The sequence below is a fragment of the Salvelinus alpinus genome, chromosome 12 (genome assembly GCF_045679555.1).
Source record: "Salvelinus alpinus chromosome 12, SLU_Salpinus.1, whole genome shotgun sequence".
NCBI classification, from domain to species: domain Eukaryota; kingdom Metazoa; phylum Chordata; class Actinopteri; order Salmoniformes; family Salmonidae; genus Salvelinus; species Salvelinus alpinus.
The window spans coordinates 21995572-22016889 of record NC_092097.1 but is presented as its reverse complement, the minus strand read 5'-3'; the positions used below and the strand labels follow the sequence as shown (position 1 = coordinate 22016889).

Genomic DNA, 21318 nt, shown 5'->3' with positions numbered 1-21318 from the left:
TTTTTCTGTTGCTCATTACAAAAATTACATTTCAGTCTTGGAGGTGTCTTTCCTGACCGATTCTGCATTTGGTTAATGATGTTTGTCCCCCATGAGACACTGTAGAAGCCTATTTCACTTCCTCAAAATCCCCAGAATGAATCTAAGATAACTCAAGAAATCTGTAATTAATGTTGATGTTTTTGTGAGGATGTTTAAGTTGAGCAATTTTAGATCTAACTAAAGTGTTGGGTGCAATATTTCGAAAGTAAAAAAATATGTGACATGTTGCCTTACGTGAACAAAGTTGGGCTGCTGGGCAGGTCTGTCTCACCGTCTATGCTATCGGATAGAGAGCAATCAACGCAAATGTTCACTCCATGTTAGTGAGCAAATGTACATCGTCAAATCAAAACCCAACCTTCATTTACCCGTTGTGACGCACGGATGTTCCAAATTCTGTTTTAGACGAGACTGACTTTACAACCGAAATTATCCTATTTAGAATTTGTAGTCAATTTGGACACTAGAATAACTGTTTCTGACTCATATCAACGCCACATAGGCTGTTTTCAAAGGGATTTGATGCTTTTTAAAAGGCAGTCAGACTAATCTAATTATTGTCACTAGGATAATTTGAGTGTTCTGCGTTCAATTAATACCCCACCCCCTGCTCTCACTGTCATTTTGTTGCTCGAGAATAAAATATTGAAGTAAATATTGAGAAACGCTGAATACTGTTGCAATGTCAACACACTGCTAATTGCATTATATTGCTTTGAGCCGTAAAAACATATGAACTATACTTGGAAATTAGTTGGGGTCCCTTCCAGGATTGAAATGCTTTTCTGCTGAAAGGCCCAGTTCTAGAGGGCAGGACAATTAGCTAGCACTTAGGCTGTGTATGAGAGGGCCACGTTCTCAGCATGGGGCACATATCAACAGAACCAGGGCGATGACAGAGGCCTTGCCCACAAAGACCTGATTGAGCCCTGAGTGTGGCCAGACAGGAAATAAGTACTTATTAATAGCGGACTTGAAGAAGAGAGATGGATTTCTGCCCCCTCAATATCCTTAGCTGATAGCTGTTAACAAGATAAATGCAGTAACTTCAGGATTAGGTCAATATTCAAGATTCAGATGAGGAAGAGATTACATTTAGATGATGAAATGCATGTAAGAGATGCATATACTACAGCTATTACTTCTGCCTGTGAGAAGAACTAGTCCTCATCCATTCCACCACACACACACACACACACACACACACACACACACACACACACACACACACACACACACACACACACACACACACACACACACACACACACACACACACACACACACACACACACACACACACACACACAAAGAGAGAAATACATACAAAACTACAGAGCAAAAGCCCAAACTCTCTTCGCTTCACTGTCAGCTTCACTGTCAGCAAAGTCAAGTGCTTCCCAGACAGCTTCCAGCAGTCCTTTCACAGGGAAGCTGCATTTCAGATGAGCAGAGAAGGCTGACGTGTCTAGGCTTGTATGTCTCTATTGCTTTAATATTGCACTCATCTTGTTGTCTGTATTCATAGATCTCAGGTGCTTAGGACGGCATATTAACATTTGTGTTGAAGCTTGTCCCTACTTCTATGATCTCTAACATAGCCAGCAATGCAGTCCCATGGGAAGCATGCATGCTGGCGTTATGTATACACAGATGGAATTCAAGCCTGCATTTGCCAACCTTTCATTGGCCTTTTCCCTATTGCCACACTTTAATACCACTGAAGTAAAACACTGTAAATGATCCATTCTCAGTAAGGCTGCTTGCAGACCCTGTTGGTTTCTGGTAATCTCAAAGCTTTGCACCGTGTCGAGATAAAACATGGACTGGCTGCTTGACAGTGTACACCAGCCTTCAGTCAGTGCTGGGGTAAAATCTTCATAAAAGCCCTGCTTTAAAATAAACTCACACAGAGGCACTGCAGAGAGGAGACATACAATCACAGTGTTGTCAAGAGACCGTGATGTATTCATTAGAGGAATGAATTGTACATAAACAGCCATTGCTACACACACAAGTTAAGTCCACTCCTGTCATGGACACTGCTCTGTCTCTTTTTTATATACAACCCTTATTTTACCTGATAAGCTGACTGAGAACACATTCTCATTTACAGCAACAACCTGAGGAATAGTTACAGGGGAGAGGGGAGATGAATGAGCCAATTAGAAGCTGGGGATGATTAGGTGGCCATGATGGTAAGTGGCCCAGATTGGGAATTTAGCCAGGACACTGGGGTTAAAACCCCCACTCTTACGATAAGTGCCATGGGATCTTTAGTGACCACAGAGAGTCAGGACACCCATTTAGCGTCCCATCCAAAAGACAACACCTCCTCCCCTATTCGGGGAACTGAGTTTTCCCAACGGCTCCTTTACTGGACCTATGCAATCTAATGGTAAAATAGGTCATTGTGTGAATAACATGCGGTTAACACACTGCGTCCCCGAATCAATATGTGACATGCTATATTTGGTAACAAGGTCACGAGGAGGAGTTGTTGAGGCTGTATGGGGAGCGAGTGACATCATTCCAGTCTCGAGTCTAGGCCGCTTATTTTAGATGGAGATGACTTCCAAATGTCTTCTCGGGTGAGAGCTTCTGTCCATGGAGAGGGAGATATCCCCTGCTGTATTTGAGAATGTCACATTTTATTCAGTGTCAATGTCACACGAGCGCCCCTCCAGGCAACACACACGACATGATATTCATTGTAATCAAATATTCATAGAATGTAGGCCATTTATATTTCAACTAACTGAATGATATGTTTAAGCTCAAGTAGGGAGATTGGGCAAGGGAGAAAAATGTAGCAGTGTGTGATGAGTCCAGACAATGTGTTCCCAGTCTGATTTTACCTGCTGTGCTCTGGGATCAATAATGTTAAAATGTCTAGTCTTGAGTTCGGCAAACACATCCATCAAGACCCTTCATTAGCTCTGGACAACAGTATGTGTGTGTGCATATGTGAGTGACTGTGTGTCTGTTTGTGACCATGTGTGTTTGTGAGTGACTGTGTGTTCATGTGTGAGTGACTGTGTTTGTGACCGTGTATATTTGTGAGTGTGTGTTTGTGAGTGTGTGTGCTACATTAGCTGTGGATAGCATCACAAGGCTAGGACTGGAGCCTTTACATCCCAGAGTCCAGTTTCTAAGTGTGTGGAGATCAACCCACTTGACTTTTCATTATTGCACTGTCTGCAGAGACATCCTACATTCTCAAAGAACACATACTAATGTGTCGCACCATGATACTGTACATGAAACAGTTTGAGATAACCAGTCCTATCAAGTATTATCCATTTGACTAATAGGATAATACAACACCCTTGATTATCAACTGAGCTTATCCCACACTGTATCATTATCATACTGTTGATAACCTTAAACTGTGGAATACTGAACTCACTGGATCATAGCTCACTGTAAGAGGAGAGGAATCCAGTCCACTGCCAAGTGCATAGCATCATGTAGTGTGGTTTAAAGATACATCTATCATGGGCGCTTCCTCAGCAGACTCCCCCTCAGAGCTGACTAAGCTAAGCCTAGCCTGTCGGTTTCACCAAAAGCCTTAGCATCGCAGTCATTTTCATACAGAGGGGAAGAAGAGAATCAAAACAACCTCATTAATAACAGGACTAATGTCTTCCAGACGCTAGCTGTTGTAAGCCGGGTTATTTCACGAAGAGAGGATGCCCATCTCCTGACAAGAAGCAGGGCAGTCGTGGTGCGTCGAGACGGTGCCACACAGTGTCTGCTGGCACCAGGAAGAAACAAAACAACCCCCCAAATTGCCAGTTAACACGCAAAGAACCTCCCCCATGCACGCTGCCCAAATAACTCAACAAGGACTGCAGCCTTGTAGTTGACCACAATGCACAACACCGCGCCAATCTCAGCAGGAAGGCAACAGCTCCCAGGCACCGATACAGTGACTGGCCAATCCTGGCTTGATGGTAAACAGTGGTGGTTGGTTCATGTCCTAATGTCGTGGCAGTGTGGGAGCGGGGGAGGGCAGAGCAATGAGTGTGATAGTGTTTACCCAGCAGCCTCTCTGGCTCACCTCTGAACCTCTGTCTCTCCACAGCCTGGAGCCACCACCCTGTGGCCTTCACACTTTAAACGCCACAGTGTTACACCATACACATTAACACGCAGCATGACACAATGGCTGGGCTGGCTGGGCGGGTCACACAGCACAGCATCGATTCCTTAGACTCACTCTTCTAAGGCACTGTGTTTTTCTAGGATGCATTCCAAACTATTACCATTCTGTATCTGGGCTTTTATGCAGAGCTGTATTGGTGCTTGGAATGCTTCCTTTCATAAAAGATAAGTATTGGTTTATATGGAGTATCGATTGGTATGCAATAAAGAGGCAGTGGTGTAAAGTAATTAAGTAAAAATACTTTCAAGTACTACTTAAGTCTTTTTTGGTATCTGTACTTTACCATTTTATTTTTGACAACTTTTACTTTTCCTTCATTACATTCCTAAAGAAAATAATGTACTTTTTACTCCATACATTTTCCCTGACACCTAAAAGTACTCGTTACATTTTGAATGCTTGCAGGACAGGAAAATGGTCTAATTCACACACTTATCAAGAGAACATCCCTCCTCATCTACTGCCTCTGATGTGGCAGACTCACTAAATACAAATGCGTTGTTTGTAAATGATGTCTGAGTGTTGCAGTGTGCCGCTGGCTATCCGTACATTTAAAAAACAAACAAGAAATTGGTGCCATCTCGTTTGCTTAATATAAGGAATTTGAAATGATGTATACTTTTACTTTTGATACTTAACCCTCCTGTTGTGTTCGTTTCATGTTAATTAATTCTGTGTTCCCGGTCTAAAATGACCGCCCCCATTATAGCTGATTATAAATCCATAATAATACATATATTATCACCTAATGTTGTGTTAGATCTTTTTATCAACTTAAGTTCTTGTGAACATTACAAGTGTTGAACTTCTATTTGCTATTTATGGCCTGTAGGCCGCATTGACCTGAGCTCATACAACTCATTTTGAGTAAAAAAAGCATAATGTCTGGATTATTTTGACTATAACAAATACTCAGATGAAACATATTGTGCTCTTTATCACAGATTACTCTCTGTCAAAGTTTAACAAGGACATTTGTTTTGAAACCATTTCAAATGTTTAAATAGTGGCACAAAATAACATCTGTTGTGTTCCCAGTCAAAACTGACCGGAATGATTTTATTAGCAAAGAAAGGACATAGGCCCAAAACTACACATGAAAACTTTACCATATTACAAAATTAATGTCTGAACACATTAAAGAACAAAAGTAACAATAACCGTATTACTAACAATAACAAAAACATTAAAACATTCAAATGTTCACAATCTGTCAATCAATGGTGGTTACATTTTGTGTGCTCTCATGCACATGTTGGACAATCCCTGGTGGTTGTTGCATGTGCCTTGCAAATATATGCACTGCATTTACGGCACATAATGCTTGTTTTGACATCTCTTGGTGCACACAGATTCCTTTTGTCTCTTCTGTCTCTGGCGGTTGAAGATCTTGCTTCTGGCCCTTGTATATCTCTCACCAATCCAGCAGAGGATGGTGTTGGAGGAAAGTGTGGGCACCTTTGAATGAGGGGTGACACCGTGGCTTTCCCCAACTCTTCCAGGAATAGTCTCCTGAAGAATTTCCTCTGCTTCCAGCCTGGATTCACCTCCATCCACACCACAAAGGCGTTGTAGGCCGACACATCTAGGATGTTGAAGAACACCACCATGGGCCAACGTGCCGTCATCCTCTTACAAGAGAATATGCCAGTAACCTGCAAAAGTGCAACAATCAGTGAATAAAATAATGAGTACATTCAAGTGATACTTCATGTGAATAAAAAATAAAAAATTGCATCAAAGCGTTGTTTTAATTTATCACATCTAAAACATATTTACATATTCAAATGAACAGAATTGACTCCATATTGTTCACAAATTCAATGAGCATTTCACCAAACAACAACATGTCTTATTTTTATGGTGCAGATAAAACAATCTGGTAATAGAAAAAAAAGTACGAGCCTTGAAAGATAAAGAGTAACAAACCTTATCAAGGCTGTCAGCTCCTCTTTGTTCCTGTTGTAATCCAGCACAGCGTTGGGCTTCTTGTCCTCCCTGGTACTCACGGCGGCATCCCTGTGCAGAGTTGTCATCAGGAGCACATTCTTCTTTTTCTTCGGGCAGTAGGACACAAGAGTGTGTGTATCGGTGAATGCAAATTTAGAGGAAAAACGATCCTTGTCCTTGGTAGTGAGTAGGCAGGAGGCAACTCAGGCATGCTTCTTCTGACCATCCCCACCATGGTCATTTTTTTTGGAGCAGCTCCTGACCAAGAGCATATGAGGTGAATAAATTGTCACATGTTATGTTGTGGCCCTGGAGACCTGCAGTCATTTCCAGGACCACCCACTTCCCCTGGTTCCTTTCAGGAACACCGTCAGTAGGTTCCCCTGGTTCCTTTCAGGGACACCGTCAGTAGGTTCCCCTGGTTCCTTTCAGGAACACCGTCAGTAGGTTTCCTGGTGTAAACCTGCATGTTCCAGGCATAACTTGTCCTGACATCACATGCTGCCCATATCTTTATTCCATATTTAGATGGTCTGCTTGGCATGTACTGTTAGAATGGGCAGCGACCAGACGCTCATCCACTGTGATGTCTGGACTTGGGTTATAGATGAGTGGCAGGCGCTCCACACACTTGTGCCAAACCTCTCTGATCGCTGCCAGCTTGTCTTGTTGACAGCGGCCTGGTCTTGTATCACAGTTGTCGAAGTGAATCACCCGTGACAACATGTGAAATGTCTGGAGTAACATAGTGGCATGAAAAATTGCCCGATCAGACTCTGGATCCCATAAACTGGTGGTAGATTTGTTTCTGGATCTGTACACACCAGCCAAAATCAAGAGACCCACGTCTGTCCGGTCTACCTCCTTCCAGTTATCTTTGTAAACGTGTCTCCCCTCCAAGTTGGTCATGTTTATCACTATAGTTTCGATTGACTGTCAGGAACAGTTTGAATGTCAGTGAACAGTTTATGTCATCAACCCGGGATATGGCGTATCTCGTTGGCCCTGGGCTCATCCTGATAACATTTTCAGCTGACAACTGACCTCTCCTCTCAGGTAGGGATGAAGACCAGGACAAATTCCCATTCTTTGACCGGAATGTAACAACAATCTCAGCAGGGCCCTCTTCCTCATCACTGGATTGTTCCACATCGGTTGTCTCTTGGTCTGGATCTTATTCTGTGTTGTCTTCAACTTCCGACACTTCCTGCTCTAATGCATCTTCACTGTCCGTTTCCTGGCCTCTCTCCTCCTTACCAGTGTCATGATCAAAGACATGATCAAGAGCCTCACATACAGTATATCGTTTGGTCAATGTGCTGCCATAGAAGGAATTGTGAGCAAGGCCTCAAAATGAAAGTGACGTGTGTGTGTGTGTGTTTATTTAAAAAAAAAAAAAAATCACCAGGTAGGCTAGTTGAGAACAAGTTCTCATTTGCAACTGCGACCTGGCCAAGATAAAGCATAGCAATTCGACACATACAACAACACAGAGTTACACATGGAATAAACAAAACATACAGTCAATAATACAGTAGAAAAATAAGTCTATATACAATGTGAGCAAATGATGTGAGATAATGGAGGTAAAGGCAAAAAAAGGCCATGGTGGCGAGGTAAATACAATATAGCAAGTAAAACACTGGAATGGTAGATTTGCAGTGGAAGAATTTGCAAGGTAGAAATAGAAATAATGGGGTGCAAAGGAGCTAAATAAATAAATAAATACAGTAGGGGAAGAGGTAGTTGTTTTGGCTAAATTATAGATGAGCTATGTACAGGTGCAGTAATCTGTGAGCTACTCAGAGAGCTGGTGCTTAAAGCTAGTGAGGGAGATAAGTGTTTCCAGCTTCAGTGATTTTTCAGTTCCAGTCATTGGCAGCAGAGAACTGGAAGGAAAGACGACCAAAGGAGGAATTGGCTTTGGGGGTGACCAGTGAGATATACCTGCTGGAGTGCTTCCTACGAGTGGGTGCTGCTATGGTGACCAGTGAGCTGAGATAAGGCTGGGCTTTACCTAGCAGAGACTTGTAGATAACCTGTAGCCAGTGGGTTTGGCGACGAGTATGAAGCGAGGGCCAACCAACGAGAGCATACAGGTCGCAATGGTGGGTAGTGTATGGGGCTTTGGTGACAAAACGGATGGCACTGTGATAGACTGCATCCAGTTTGTTGAGTAGAGTGTTGGAAGCTATTTTATAGATGACATCACCGAAGTCGAGGATCGGTAGGAAAGTTTTACGAGGGTATGTTAAGCAGCATGAGTGAAGGATGCGTTGTTGCGATATAGGAAGCCGATTCTAGATTTAATTTTGGATTGGAGAGGCTTAATGTGAGTCTGGAAGAAGAGTTTACAGTCTAACCAGACACCTAGGTATTTGTAGCTGTCCACGTATTCTAAGTCAGAGCCGTCCAGAGTAGTGATGCAGGACGGGCGAGCAGGTGCGGGCAGTGATCAGTTGAATAGCATGCATTTAGTTTTACTTGCGTTTAAGAGCAGTTGGAGGCCACGGAAAGAGAGTTGTATGGCATTGAAGCTCGTCTGGAGGTTAGTTAACACAGTGTCCAAAGAGGGGCCAGAAGTATACAGAATGGTGTCGTGTGCGTAGAGGTGTATCAGAAAATCACCAGCAGCAAGAGCAACATCATTGATGTATACAGAGAAGAGAGTCGGCCCGAGGATTGAACCCTGTGGCACCCCCATAGAGACTGCCAGAGGTCCGGACAACAGGCCCTCCGATTTGACACACTGAACTCTATCAGAGAAGTAGTTGGTAAACCAGGCGAGACAATCATTTGAGAAACCAAGGATGTCGAGTCTGCCAATAAGAATGTGGTGATTGACAGAGTCGAAAGCCTTGGCCAGGTCGATGATTACGGCTGCGCAGTAATGTCTCTTATCGATGGCGGTTATGATGTCGTTTAGGACCTTGAGCGTGGCTGAGGTGCACCCATGACTGGCTCTGAAACCAGATTGCATAGCGGAGAAGGTACGGTGGGATTCGAAATGGACGGTAATCTGTTTGTTAACTTGGCTTTCGAGACCTTAGAAAGACAGGGTAGGATAGATATAGGTCTGTAGCAGTTTGGGTCTAGAGTGTCACCCCCTTTGAAGAGGGGGATGACCGTGGCAGCTTTCCAATCTTTGGGAATCTCAGACGATACGAAAGAGAGGTTGAACAGGCTAGTAATAGGGGTTGCAACAATTTCGGCAGAAAATTTTAGAAAGAGAGGGTCCAGATTGTCTAGCCCAGCTGATTTGTAGGGGTCCAGATTTTGCAGCTCTTTCAGAACATCATCTATCTGGATTTGGGTGAAGGAGAAATGGTGGGGGCTTTGGCGGGTTGCTGTGGAGGGTGCCGGGCAGTTGACCGGGGTAGGGGTAGCCAGGTGGAAAGCATGGCCAGCCGTAGAGAAATGCTTATTGAAATTCTCAATTATAGCGGATTTATCGGTGGTGACAGTCTTTCTTAGCCTCAGAGCAGTGGGCAGCTGGGAGGAGGTGCTCTTATTCTCCATGGACTTTACAGTGTCCCAGAACTTTTTTGAGTTAGTACTACAGGATGCAAATTTCTGTTTGAAAAAGCTAGCCTTAGCTTTCCTAACTGCCTGTGTATATTTGTTCCTAACTTCCCTGAAAAGTTGCATATGACGGGGGCTATTCGATGCTAATGCAGAACGCCACAGGATGTTTTTGTGCTGGTCAAGGGCAGACAGGTCTGGAGTGAACCAAGGACTATATCTATTCCTAGTTCTACATTTTTTGAATGGGGCATGCTTATTTAAGATGGTGAGGAAGGCACTTTTAAAGAATAGCCAGGCATCATCTACTGATGGGATAAGGTCAATGTCATTCCAGGATACCCCGGCCAGGTCGATTAGAAAGGCCTGCTCGCAGAAGTGTTTTAGTTGTACCTGGTAGGTTCATTGATAATTTGTGTGAGATTGAGGGCATCAAGCTTAGATTGTAGGATGGCCGGGGTGTTAAGCATGTCCCAGTTTAGGTCACCTAGTAGCACGAGCTAGCACGAGAAGATAGATGGGGAGCAATCAATTCACATATGGTATCGAGGGCACAGCTGGGGGCAGAGGGAGGTCTATAGCAAGCGGCAACAGTGAAAGACTTGTTTCTGGAAAGGTGAATTTTTAGAAGTAGAAGCTCGAATTGTTTGGGTACAGACGTGGACAGTAATACAGAACTCTGCAGGCTATCTTTGCAGTAGATTGCAACACCGCCCCCTTTGGCAGTTCTATCTTGGCGGAAAATGTTATAGTTAACGATGGAGATTTCAGGGTTTTTGGTGGTTTTCCTAAACCAGGATTCAGACACGGCTAAGACATCCGGGTTGACAGTGTGCTAAAGCAGTGAGTAAAACAAACTTAGGGAGTAGGCTTCTAATGTTAACATGCATGAAACCAAGGCTTTTACGGTTACAGAAGTCAACAAATGAGAGCACCTGGAGAGTGAGAGTGGGGCTAGGCACTGCAGGACCTGGATTAACCTCTATATCACCAGAGGAACAGAGGAGGAGTAGGATAAGGGTACGGCTAAATGCTATACGAACTGGCCGTCTAGCACGTTCGGAACAGAGAGTAAAAGGAGCAGGTTTCTGGGCTCGATAGCATAGATTCAAGGCATAGTGTACAGACAAAGGTAAGGTAAGATGTGAGTACATTGGAGGTAAACCTAGGCATTGAGTAATGATGAGAGAGATATAGTCTCTAGAGACGTTTAAACCAGGTGATGTCATCGCATATGTGGGAGGCGGAACAACATGGTTGGTTAAGGCATAGTGAGCAGGGCTAGAGGCTCTACAGTGAAATAAGACAGTAATCACTAACCAGGACAGTAATGGACGAGGCATATTGATATTAGAGAGAGGCATGCATAGCCAAGTGAACATATGGGTCCAGTGAGTGGTTGGGCTGACTGGGGACACGGCGATTCAGACAGTTAGCAGGCCGATGTGAACAAGCTAACAGTTAGTAGGCCGGGGCTAAACAAGCTAGCAGTTAACAGACCGGGGCTGGCAAGCTAGCAGTTAGCAGACCGGGTTAGCAAGCAAGCTCAAACATACATGCATGTGGGGGTCGGGGAGAGGAAGTGTGTCCATCTGATGAATGAGTATGTGCCTGAACTCAATTTTAGACACTAACTGTAGTCTCACCCATTCATTTCTAATGACCGGTCATTTTTGACCGGGAACACCACAGGTGTACAAAAGTTAAATAAAACACTCAAAATGTAATGAAAATCATCCAAATATATTTTGTGTGTCCACATGCCCTGTGTGGACAAAGTCATGGAACCTTATGACAATCAGATTAAATGAACTACATTTTTCAGAGAGAAAACTTGTAAATCGGTCCAATTCAACCGGAACACAACAGGAGGGATAAGTACATTTTATCAATTACATTTACTTTTGATACTTAAGTATATTTAAAACCAAATACTTTTAGACTTTTACTCAAGTAGTATTTTACTGGGTGGCTTTCACTTTTACTTGAGTCATTTCTATAGTGTATCTTTACTTTTACTCAAGGATGACAATTCGGTACTTTTTCCACCACTGTAAAGAGGTAAGCTACCACAAAGAGGTATTGTCCCATTTCTATGTTGAGATAATCAGTGCATTGAAGGTGCATGGAAAACATCAGCTATGGACAATGTGTAAACACACAAAGGTATTCTGAATGTCCTGGAATATGGAGAGTGTGTGTTAGCTGTAAGAGGAGAATAAAGTCCAATGGACACCCAATATTTACAGCATTGACATACATAATTCACTATGAAGGATTTCCCCTGTCTTAAATTCATTCAAGATGCTGTAGGCTACTGTGAATCTCAGAGGTTTATCTAATAAACAAAGGCACATTATTTTTTACAATTATTTTATGGGCATGAAGAAACGCATACTCTCCCAGCATTGCATTTAAACTCACCCTGAGAGTGACATGGAAAACAGCTTTATTTATTTCACACAAGGAAAAATATCACACTATTCATGTCATTAACAATTTATATCATACCTCCTGTTATGTAGGTTGTATAAACAGAGAATCCCAAAAGGTTTACAAACTAGACCTGTGAAAAAGTATACACTGAACAAAAATATAAACGCAACATGTAAAGTGTTGGTCTCATGTTTCATGAGCTGAAATAAAAGACAGCAGAAATTCATGCACAAGCTTACTTCTCTCCATATTTGTGCACAAATTTGTTTACATTCCTGTTAGTGAGCATTTCTCCTTTGCCAAGATAATCCATCATACCTGACAGGTGTGGCATATCAAGAAGTTGATTACAAAGCATGATCATTACACAGATGCACCTTGTGCTGGGGACAATAAAAGGCCACTCTAAAATGTGCATTTTTGTCACACAGCACAATGCCACAGATGTCTCAAGTTTTGAGGGAACATGCAATTGGCATGCTGACTGCAGAAATGTCCACCAGAGCTGTTACTGGATAAATTCATGTTCATTTCTCTACCATAGTTTTAGAGAATTTGGATGTATGTCCAAGCAGCCTAACAACCGTAGACCACGTGTATGGCGTCATGTGGGCGAGCGGTTTGCTGATGTCAACGTTGTGAACAGAGTGTCCCATGGTGGCGGTGGGGTTATGGTATGGGCAGGCATAAGCTACGAACACAATTGCATTTTAACAATGGCAATTTGAAAGCACAGGGATACTGTGACGAGATCCTGAGGCCCAATGTCATGCCATTCATCCGCCGCCATCACCTTATGTTTCAGCATGATAATGCACAGCCCCATGTCACAAGGATCAGTACACAATTCCTGAAAGCTGAAAATATCCCATGGTCTACATACTCACCAGAAATGTCACCATGTTTGGAATGCTCTGGATTGACGTGTACGACAGCATGTTTCATTTCCCGCCAATATACAGCAATTTCGCACAGCCATTAAAGAGGAGTGGGACAACATTCCACAGGCTACAATCATCAGCCTGGTCAACTCCATGCGAAGGAGATGTGTTGCGCTGGATGAGGCAAATGTTGGTCACACCAGACATGGTTTTCTGATCCTTTTTTTAAGGTACTGTATCTGTGACCAACAGATGCATATCTGTATTCCCAGTCATGTAAAATCCAAATATTAGGGCCTAATGAATTTATTTCAATTGACTGATTCAAACCATGGACGTTCAATGTACTAGCTAAACTATCCTCACTGACTAGATAAGGATTACTGAATTGTGTAATTTCTTTCATCTTTCAAATAAGAGGTGAAAGAATTCCTCTATCCGCGATTGACTGTTCGATCTTCAAGGCATTCCTAGTCGATCACCTAACATTTCGGTAGAAAAGCCAACGATAGGCATAAAGGCTTGTGGTCCTTTTTTGTAAAACATTTTTTGATGCTGGCAGTAGGTGCAGTTGATTCAAAAGCCCTGAGTACCGGGTAGGCAAAGTGTTCCCATTTTTAACCATTTACCATTTAACTTGGCTGAAAAGACAAACGCTCCTGCGCCCCGGGCAGAACGGGAGATTTGTGGTTAAATTGAGTGCTCCTAATGCGCTGGTCAATCGGATAGCACAAATTACCGTGCCTAGCTACAGCTTCCACGACCCCGGCCACAGCAAAGGTTGATACTAGCCTAGGTGAGATTTCATTACTTTTAAAACCATGGCCAGAGAGAGACTGTTAAAGAATACAGCCAAGACCTGCTGTTTTTATGAGTGAGTTCATGTCAAAGTTTTATTCAGCAGAACTGTCAAAGCTTTTTTTATTCAACACTATTACAAGACATAAAACATTCTTCTGTCTACTTCCACTCGCGCTGCAATGAATGAGTAGCTGTGTATTGTGTATTGAGTGTATTGTGTATTGATAGCCATGTGTTTTTATTATTATTAGCAGCTCGTCGTGTCTATTTTAATATCGAGGAATATTTCACTTTCTCTGGTCATAGGAACAACATGAATTTGTGCCAAAGGCAGATGCGGTGCGACTCGATTTTTGCCATCAGGTCGAAGACTATGTCCCCTCTCTCTGCCTCACCGGAAGAAAGGAAGGAGAGAGCAGGGACCATGAGAGGCAGACCCTTTTCTGCTCCCTCCCTCCCTCCCTACGCTGAGACTAATTTCGTGTTCAAAACAACATCGAACTCTGAAAAAAAAGACATCACTCTTGGAAAAATCGTTTTGAACAGTCATCCAACTCGGAAACTCTGGCATCTTTCTAGAGCTCTGAATTTTCCGATCTGAAGTTCACTGGCGTCATGATTTGACATAGCTTTTTCCGAGACCTAGTTGTCTTGAAAGCACCATGACCATCAGATGCAGGTACCATCAGTCCAGTAAAATAAAAAAAGCAAACAATTTACAAATTATTTCAATTTATGCTCAGCTGTCCCTCGCAGTGCATCACCAACTGATCCATTTTGTTATCAAAGCTTGAGTTTTGAAATATAATATGGTTTGAGAAGATCGATGTTGGCAGGCAAGACATAGCTATGATAATGCTATGATAATGTATTACAACTGTTTTTATTAGGTTAATGTAAAACATTATGTTTAAAAAGATTCAGGGGGGGGGAGATCTCAGCTTGCTTTTTGACTGTGAAAGTGACCACTGCTTTAGATGAACCCATTTCTTCACCAGAGTCGTAGGACAAAAAATGTGTAGTAGCGTTCTACCTTCCAGCCAGCAGCTACAGGTATGCACAGAGGAGTGGAACAGCTCAATACCTTGGGTAATTCGTTTTCTTAGTCGATGCCCCCAAAAAATGTGTTGTACATGTTGAATATTCTGTAACTCAAGCATTTACACAGCTGGGTTGTCCCCTAGAGCTAGTGCACTAGGACTCCCCGCAGCGGGCGGCTGAGAGCTAAACCAGGCTACTTTCCCAAATGTAACACAGGAACATGTAGACGACCAAAGTTCAGACGAACACCCATTGCTCTTTACACAAAGATAGAGTAAACCCTAGACTCGCTGTGCCATGCAGAAAACACTACTGCGAGTGTTATCAGTGTAAAAGTGAAGGCATCTCTACCTGCCATGGCTAAATGGAGCAAGCTGAGGCTGGGGGGGAGAGAGACGTTAATAAACCCTGTTGATCAGAGAGTAATCTGACAAAGCAAACAGAGAGTAATCCTCCTGAGGTGTGTTTCTGGGAGATAGGAGAGAGCGGAGAGAGCTTAACTTTGCACTGGAGGCTGAGTGTGTAGATGAGTGTGTTCCATTTCAAACTCAAACAATGCCAGAAAGTCTTATGGGAGTGATGACAAAAACGTTGATATCGGCACTTCATTCCAATATCATGCTAGCATCAACTCCAACTTTTGAGTTTACACTAGCGTATGAAATACTAAACATCTTGGATTCTACGAGAAACATATATCCCTATATAAACGTTTGATTTTTCAGATTAGCCAAATCTGTTGTTAGATAAAAGATGTGGAGGCCATGATCACCACAGAGAGATTCAGTGTGGTTACGGAGAGATAATGCCCTTGACACAAAGAATACTACTTGCTGTCTGTTGTTTTCCTGCTAGGCTGTAGCAGTGAAATAAAATGTTAATGGAACATTCTCCTTTGGTTTTCCTTTGGGTATAGCTACGCTTTCTACATTCCATCTCTGTTCTCTGACAACATATTACCAAATATACTGTAGGTCCAGGCGGTCAGCATTGTTTGGTTGTATACCGCAAACAGAATACACCTCTCAGCCCTCAGTGTCAATAGTGCACTTAACTCTATAGTGGAGAGGAGCAGTGTATGCTCTCTGTCTGTATGCCTTCCTTTTAGCCTGCTGTTCAAGAGGAAAGTGCTCTGTTGCTCTGGTTATTAGTGCAGTATGTCATAGAGCAGTGAGGCGTCTAGCACTGATAACCCAGCTAGGAGGAGTGAGTCATCCGTAGCTCTATGTATCCTCTCTCCCCTCACTCACTCCTGTTTAATCTTTAAACACCTTTTGAACTTTAAAAGAGGGGCGGTCTTTGTTGGAGGGCTGGCTTTCTAATTTTAGAATCCATTATAGTTTGAAAAGTGTCTCCTCCACCAAGGAAGAAATCCCTGTTCTCTGCTTTACATTACTGTACTCTACTGTATAGTACACATAGTGCCATTGTGCCACAGCCCACTACATCCCATAAATCACTTATCTCTATCTTCCAAACGCTATCTCTAAATCAGTACTGCAATCTGTCCAAGAATCATATCCCTTTATCTTTACCACTCTTTGTCAGGCAGCACTTTAAGCCTCCCATGTAAGGCTCCATGCATGCCTCTACATTAAACGCCTTACTGTTTAGTGTAACATCATCCCATGAATGACGTTCCATGAGATTGGATGACAGCGTGGGGTGAAACACGATCTGGGGTTTACCTTTCAGTAAGCAACTGGGGGTCAATTGTGTGAGAACAACTGGGCTTGTCTCTGGGATACTATGTCCACATAACACACATGGTACATTCATTCACCCTATGCCAGGAATGGAGAGCAGCTCTCTCCGTGCACTTTGTTTTAGAACAGACCGACTGTATACAAAGCATACTGCATGAGTTACTGTATACTGTATATCTACAGTCTGCTCAAATGTTGACCCATGTACTTATATGTCAATGACAGACAAGGTCACTTCAACTGCAGCTCTTATTTTCATGTTTTGTCAGACAGACTCACAATCCATCCCACTCCCTGGCCATTCGTTTGATGATGGAATGCAGTGAAGCCTTTAACAGGACATGAATGGAGACATCTGAAGGAGCTTGTTTGGAGAAGGCTCCGGTCCTGTCCCTAATGAGAAAAAGAGGGAGGCATCTCGTTCTGCTTGCGTGGCTCTCACCCGTCCAGTAACGGAATGTCCTGCCCAGAGGGAAGGCTATCTGAACCAGGGGTTTCAGGGGTCAAAGTCCTATACCTCTTTCACACAAGACCATCAGACCACTGTCTGGAAAAACAGGGAGTCTTGATGGTCCGAGGCGGCACGGCGGACACACAGCATTCCAAAGAGATGGCGTGGGATAAGGATACAGACAGGGGACTGAACCCAGCACACGAGGAGCCATATGGGGTAGGACCCAACACAAGTACGGCCATATGGAACAGGTGTACACAGTAAACAGGCCGTGATCTCTGAGCTGGAGGTGATTCGCAGACATCTCACCTCGCGGTATCACATTCCAATGTGATGGATTTGTTGGGATAAAAGGGAAGATACGTTCTGTGTTTGTGTGCGTGTGAGGAGGGGTGGGGAGTTGGAGTAAATGGTTACTGCTCTGTGAAGTCTGCTGTTTAGATGTGTGCTGTGCTCAGAGACAGAGACAAAGACAGAGAAAACACCTGGTCAGGCTGAAATCCCATCACAGTTGAGAACAAGGAATAAAGGAATGTGACTGCTCCCCAGAGTCTCTGTGGTTGGCTAAGACGTCCCACAGCTCCAATGTTCCCCTTCTGCTGCAACACTATTTGTAAAGGTTCACAGACCACACCATTAACCTACAGTATAACAGCCCCTCAAATCTTGAAATAGACTTTCAATTGAAGCATCTATTTAAGAAGTCAACTAGTATTTTGTATGATATTTGTCAGTCATATATTGGGATGATTTACATACTGTGTGGATGTAAATGTGGACAATGTGGAAATGTGCATATTAAAAGGATTTAATCTGTAACCGTATAATCACATGTATAGGATTAGCTTCAATGTGAGTTTCTTGTGTCTACAGTATGTAGTGATTCTAAAGGTTTTCTCTTGTCTCTCAGAATTCTCCTTCATGTGCCTTTGTTTGCACATGCAGTGCAGCAAAAGCCTTGAGGGGGTGTGTTTGTTTTGCTTTTGCCTGGTTGTAGAGTGCAGGGGTTGGATGTCTAAGTGTATGCATGGCTGTGTGTGCCCCATGTTTGCTGTTAGTCAATTAGAGCTATAATTAAAGGCAAGGGCATCTTGGGAAATAAAGGCAGCTGCAGCAGAAATGTCAGTGTTTCCCCTAGGATTCTTTTCAGCAGTGGTGGCAAGGGTAGCGGGGTGGGGGACGGCTCCCCTCCTCATCTCCTTTTCCTTTTCCATGCAATCATGCCATGGCCAGCCCATCCCAGGGCACACCTTCTCACTTAATCCTCTCTAACTCCCTGTATCTACCATTACATTTGACTGAAGGATTACTAAAGTGCCCCTCGTTAATCTTCTTGCCTTAGATGTGCAACAGCAGAGCTAGCATCAGGCAGCTCAGCCCACACTACTGACAGAGACCTCACCACATCTCACCACATCCAAGAGGAGAGAAACACATTGATGTTTCTCCACAACCTGACCTAGAATACTCTTCATCTGACCTGACTCTGTTGTTATATTTTCATATGTAGGGGATAGCAGAAAGAGAGAGCAACCAAGCCAGTAATAAACTGGTTTGAGGACCATACAGAATGTTTGCTATGAGGGTCCATTTTAATATTGATTCTTGATCCTTTGTAATTTTGCATTAATGAATGCTTTGAATCTGTGAGCTGTGCAAATGTAGCATTCCATCCCGTTCCCCCATGGCCTCTCTCAGGTAACAGTCTATGAGCTGTCAGGCTGTCTCATGTTTCACACTGGGCTTTTCTTTGCATGTCAGTAGGAAAGACCATGCAGTCTCCTGTTCCTCACATTCTACACCCTCAACTGTCATGGATGTCAAGCAGAGGTATTTGATGTGGTGTGCTGAATGCTTCCTTTTATATCTGTGCAGCGGGACATGCCTGTGTAAACTACGGTGGTGACTTTACAGCATTCCCCTTCCTCAAACGCACTAGTTAAAGAACTACTGTACGGTTACTTAGTGCTGCTCGAAACTTTTACTGTAAATGTGACTTTTGCGTCTCTGTCTGAACATTCATTGCTCCATAATATGAGACACACTCCCACAGTCAAGACCCTTAAAGCCACAATAGCATGGGGTTAGATGATCAGATTACAAGAAAAAACACACATGGGCATTGTTAGGGAGTTTGCATTTCCACCCCTGAACATGGCTCTCATTGTACCCTTCTAGAGAGAGAGTGCTTTTATTTCAACTGGTACGGCAAGGATGAACAGGACCCCATGTGTGTGTCTCTGTGGTCCACCATCTCCTCAGATCTCTACTTTCAGGGCCCTTTCTGTGCAGAGACCCTCATTTGCTCCTGGCACTATGAGAAGTAACTTCATCTGGTTAGTAACACGATCACAGAGAAAAGCCCTGCAATTTAAACTGAAACAGCGCTGTCTATTGTCAATATTTTGACAGATTTCATGTCAAAGTGTAATTATTTGCGAAGGGCCGTGCCAAGGATTTAATTGATACATGTGTAATTACGTCTTGTTGCCAAAGTGTTGGAAAAAGCATCACTTGCCTTATTATTAATATTGGCGCAAGACTGCTCTATCATCTTCACTGTTATATTATTTTCTATCTGTGGTTCCATAATCCTCTCCGAAAGAGGATACTGAAGACTCCCTGAGAGGGCATCTTTCACAAATCAATTCATTACCTAAACATGAGCGGGCAAAGGCGCATCTTTCATAAATCAATTCATTACCTAACCACTGGCAGTTAAAAGGCACTTACCACAGTCTCACAAGGCGATATCAACTTTCAATGTGGAGAAAGATAAATCCACAAATACCAATCGATGACAGGCCTCGATCAAAAATCTAATAAAAAAGGCTTACCATACAATAGGCCAATCACAAGCAATAAAAATGTTCATCTTTAATGATTTCATTTTCTTATTTTGTATCACACACATTTCACCTTTTTTGGACTGAGTCTCATAACTATTGTGTGCCTATAAAATCCATCTCTATGCCAGTGTTTTGTTGCATGCCACAGCTCCACTCTAAGATAATGCATCCTGCTCATAAAGTTTTAATAGTCCACTGAGTGTGTCTATGTTATCACTGGAGACCTAGCCACACTGAGAAAAACTGAAAAAAACATCTGCTTGTACACACTGGGTAGCAGTGTGTGAGCCTTGGCCTTGCTAACACAAAACCACTCTCAGTACAGCAGAGGTGCTGATGATTTCTTTTAATTTAACCTTTATTTAACTAGGCAAGTCAGTTAACAACAAATTCTTATTTACAATGACGGCCTACTCTGGCCAAACCCAATGACGTTGGGCCAATTGTCTGCCCTATGGGACTCTCAATCACGAACAGATGTGATACAGCCTGGATTTGAACCAGGTACTATAGTGACGCCTCCTGTACTAAGATGCAGTGCCTTAGACTGCTGCGCAACTCGGGAGCCCAAAAGATGAACATGAAAGACTGTAGTGAAAGAAGCTTTTCTTCAGAGCAGAGGACATTGGATGGCTAGCCTCTGTAATTAAAGCAGATTTTTCCCCTGTTGGAGAAATGAACAGGAGGGTGATAAGGAACTAGAAGGTAAAACGCTACACCCCAACATGTGCCGAAGATGAAACACTGCCACTGCCCAGCCCTCTAGCAGTGATTGATTGAAAAACATTCATTTCAATTGAATGGCCATCAATTGAATTGTATAATCCAGTTTCACACAAAATCACTGTGATTGAGGATGCCCATGGGACGTTTCAATCCGACAGTGCAGTGAATTACATGTAGGTCAAAAAACAACCAGATTTGTTTAATTATGCAGGGGTTTCAAATGATAGCAGATATCCTCCATGCTCCTCTTATTGGTGTGTATCCCTTAAGGAGGGCCTGTGCTTGTCCTCATTAGCAGTCATTGAGCAGAGGTACTGTTTTGAGGAGCAAGGCGAAGAGCAACAGCGCCATTCACTGTCCCTCCTCTCAGCAGAACCAGAGCCAGAGCTGCTGGGGGCTGCGGCTGGAACACAGGTAGGCGGTTTATTGTGCCTGCCGGCTGGCTGCCTGGCAGTGTCAGCGTGGGCCTTGTCTGCAGGCTGCAGGCTGTAACTGCCCTGTTTTGCTGTTAGCCATCAGGCTCTCTGACCACGTTCAGCCAATATCACCTGCCGCACAGCAAAAGGGCGTAGCAGCACAGGTGAGGCTGAGCACACTGATGTTGTAAAATGGTAAATCGATCTGGACCACGAGGGATTCCAGTCGAAGATAAGAATGATGGGTGGTAGGCGTTTGGTGCAAATCTTCTCTTGTCCTTGAAATACTGTACATTTTGGTGTACCCAGTAGGTGTGTGTGGTAGC

General features: G+C 43.3%; 1 protein-coding gene across 9 annotated transcripts in view; it reads right to left on the bottom strand.

Moving 5' to 3' along the window:
* ephb2b (eph receptor B2b) overlaps positions 1–21318 on the bottom strand; it is a 190550-nt gene that overhangs the window by 76092 nt on the left and 93140 nt on the right. The window lies entirely within an intron of this gene.